This window comes from Lepidothrix coronata, unplaced genomic scaffold (genome assembly GCF_001604755.1).
Source record: "Lepidothrix coronata isolate B3197 unplaced genomic scaffold, Lepidothrix_coronata-1.0 Scaffold111, whole genome shotgun sequence".
NCBI classification, from domain to species: domain Eukaryota; kingdom Metazoa; phylum Chordata; class Aves; order Passeriformes; family Pipridae; genus Lepidothrix; species Lepidothrix coronata.
The window spans coordinates 1655454-1659568 of NW_016690291.1; positions in this window are offsets into that span (position 1 = coordinate 1655454).

Below are 4115 nucleotides of genomic sequence, written 5' to 3' on the forward strand. Positions count from 1 at the left end.
GACAAAGCATTTTTTTGGTACTGTTTTTAAAACTACAACAAAAGACATTTAAATGTCCCTGGAAATCACAGCTAAGGCTTGAGTGAGGGGGGAGGATCTATCTCATTAGTTTTTTCTTTAATTCTCCAATTCTTCAAACTGGGAGAAGAACACATATTTTCACAACATGCAGAATTTTACCATATTTACATATAAAGCTTTAATTACAGAAATTAAGGTAGTGACATATTAAAGATAATTCTTATATTACATTATCTGTCCCTACTTTTAGAGGGGAATACTTTGATAATATCTCTTAGCCTTCAAGAGAATAAATAATGAGCTGCTGCTTGCCAGGTTTCATGAATCTGCAGAGAGAATAAATTGTTACACAAATATTTCTGATTATTTTTAGTCCCTAGATGAAGAAAAAATGAAACATCAAACCTAAAACCACAGCTAGACAAGCTAAAAGGATTTGGTATCTTGAAGCAAAACTGGGATTGGGGCTTTTAAAAATATCTGGGCATTTTGGATAGGGTAAAATTTGGCAAAGGTTATTTTCCTAGCTTGATTTCTGGGACCAGCTTTCACAAGAAAGTAACATGATTGTATATTTCTACTCTGGGCTTGCTCTGCATCCTTTTTAGGCACACAACCTTGCAAGGAATGTGTGTACTCTGGGTAAGAGTAGTGCTTGCTGCTCCCAGGGGACCAGAGCCTTGCAACTCAATTTTTGAGCAAGCTAGAGACTAGCTGAGAGTGCAATGCATGCAAAGGCATTTTGTTTCTTCCCCCTCCACAGAGGTCAAGAGTGACATCTAAGGCTAGAAGGAGTCATTATATTGATGAGGATGATTCTTGTATGAGTGAGAACATGGAGCTTCACCTGGAGGCTTAGCAATTTAAGTGATCTTTCAGAAAGGTCACTGGTTCTCCCACTGAAGATTTCAAAAGAATTAGTAAACAATTCCTGAGTGTAATAAGACCACTGGCTGGAAAAACTGTTTTGCTAGAAATTGCCTGCCTGGTCTTGATGCCTATAATGAGACTCTAGGAAAGAATTGTATAAAGAATTCATCTGTCGGGGTGTATCTGCCTGCTGGAAGCAGGTTTTGCTACTGCCTGAAGGGAAGGCTGAAGTCCTTACTACTCTGGTGAAAAGAAGTTTTCTTGCTTGCAATATTAGTAATAAACAACAGAAGCTGCAAATGTATTGATCTTGGAAATTTTGAAAGTATTCTTCAAGTTAAACCAAAAGAAATGTAGATGCTGGGTTCTCAGCCTTCAGGATTTAGCCCAAAATTCTCACCCTAGAAGGGCTTCATTTTGGGGCATCACCCTTCTTTATAATACATATTACATTAAGGTTGTTTCTTTACCACCTGGAATGAACATGTACACAGGAACAACTCTGGTCTTGCCTCAGGGCATGACCTTACAACATAAAACCTTTCACTTGTCAATATTTAATTCAACATTTACTAAAGGGTAGGTGGATGCCAGGCTGACTTCACTGGAAATAATTTTGCAAAGATTTAACTAGCTTAAATATACATGGAATTTAATGTTGGAAATAACCCTAGCATAATAAAAACATTAAACTCATGGCTCATAAGATTTTTCCTAAATGATGACATACCAGACTTGCATGTGTACATGGGGGAAAATGATTAAAACAACACTAATGGCCAACACAGCAAAGGGTAATTATTAACCACTTTTTCTTGCAAAAGAGCTGGGAAATACCCTGCTGTCACTGATTCAAGGGACTATTATGTAATAATCAGCAAAAACTATTTTAAAATATTCAATATTCTTATTCTGTTCCCCCGAGGTCTGTTTGATCTCCTTGTACTAATGCCTAAGTATTGGGAACTTGGAGGTTTTTAAGCTAAAAAGACTACTAAATGAAAATGGTCAGTGTCCTGGCTTTTCTCTCAAAACTATGGTTTTATCAGTGCAGGAAACTGATATAAGGATGTGCGGCCATGAAAAGACACCAAATTTCAGTTTGAGGGATTTGCCTAAGTGAGAAACTAGATGTTCTCATGTTCACTAGCAAAGTATATATGTATATACTTTATTTTCCTATGGAATAAGGATTAAAACTAAACTGTATTCTGCTGCTTTGCTAGATCAAGACATTTTAGGCTCAAAATCTAAGCATCAGTTTGGTTTACCAGTTTTAGCCTGCATTTCCAAGGGGGTCTATCTGCATATGAACCAACTACATCTTTACATGTGAGTGAGCATTTCCATGTATAGTTACAGACACTGTATACTCTCTGGTTATCACATTTTCTCTATCATTTGTGTTTCCAACTTTGTAACAAAGAAAAAATTAATCTTGAACATGAAATTTCATAGACTCCTATATGAATATTGACTCGGTGAAATTTTAACTTAGGCTTGCTTGTAAAGATTCCCTCTATTTTTTCTGTTCTGTTTGAAGTTTCTTTCATGTGTAGTATCTAACTAATCACTTCTCGGTTTGCGTTATTTCTTGGTCTTGTGTAAGTTGCCCTTGCAAAGGTTTCTTTGTATTCTTACTCAGGATGATACAGACCAAACTTATAAACTTGAATCTAAAACTTGGGAAAACTTGGATCAAAGAGTTTGATTCATTGTTTAGTCATTTTTTCGTCTGAAAGGATTGGTTCTGCCACAGAATGAGCTGATCTTCAATGGTCATTGAATTCATGTTTTCGAACATGCATGTCTTTCCAAAGCTTGTAAAACTTGTTTTATATTGTAGCTGTGCCAGATTTATATCCTTGTCTTGCTTATTTTCCTATCCATGTGCTAATCATGGGACACACTAAGCAACAAGTCCTTTCCACAAATGACTGATGCTACTAATAACAGTGGATTAATTTAAAAGTTGCAAAGATTTCAGTTAAAATGTAGATTAAGATGAAAATTAAATGTATATAGGTCTGGAAGGTATCATCTCTTATTTGTATCTGAGATAAAACATTTATTTGAAACTCACTTGTCTGCTCCCTCACTCTCACTCCAGAGAATGAATCTCCTACTTCCTTATAACCACCATGTTACAGAGAGCTAACATACAAGACTTTATTTTTTCCCTATTAATTATAGGATATTGGATTCCAAGTCTAAAGAAACTTTTAGATAAAACATGCTAGAGGATTTTAAAGAAAACTTCTTTCCTGTCCGTTAAAAATGGTGTTTTCATTGATTAGCATCTTGTAATCTGAGAAGGATGCCTATGTTTAGCTGAAGTAAATCTGATGGTAATATCTTTTGAGAACCTCACCAAGGTTTATGTAACAGGGTCAAAAGTGATCCGTAGGAGCTGCCAGAACAATCATAGCTGAAATACAAACCAAGAACCACATGCTCAATAATCCCACTTTCCCTAAAAGAAAAAGGTTACTTCAAATCCCAGCCAATATTTACAGTTTCAGCCAACTCACATCTGTATAGTTGCCTCTCTACCTAAAACATCTTGAGTATCTCAGCATCCGCAAGTTTAGAAATAATCCAACTAAATTAGCTATAAAGGTCCTTGAGGAATGACACTGATTTAACACACCTTGGATTTTCAAATAAAACAATATGTATACCAGCAGGAAAAAGCCCAAGCAGAGAGCACCTTTTCACAACAGTGTGTCCTTATCTCTACTTAGCTTTGGGATGTAAGGAACTAACAGCAAAAATAAAATCAGAACTGTTACACCCTTGTCCTGACCCATGTTTCATTTAGTTTTTGAACTGACACTGCTATAGACTTCCTCTCTATGGCATAAAACCTGAAGAGCAGACAAAGAAATCTTTTTTATTAACTCATCATCATCATCATGGCTGGGCTTCGCAAATGAAGATTTGGGAAGGGCACTACCCACATTTATTGCAAGCGTGTTGGTGGCTAAAAAGGCCAATACGAGATAGACACACCCAGTTGCAAAAGGCACAGCAGAAAGACTCCTTAGGTGGTATATTCTGCAAGGCACGATTCTTTCTGTGTTGTCTTTCCTCCTCAAGAGTGAACCTGTGTGCTTTCTCAAAGGCATCAGCAGTGTTGAAAGTAATGTGTCTCCAGACCTCCCGATTGGAGGCCAGAGTAGACCAGTGATGATGATCAATATGGCCAAGGCTGAGATGTTGTT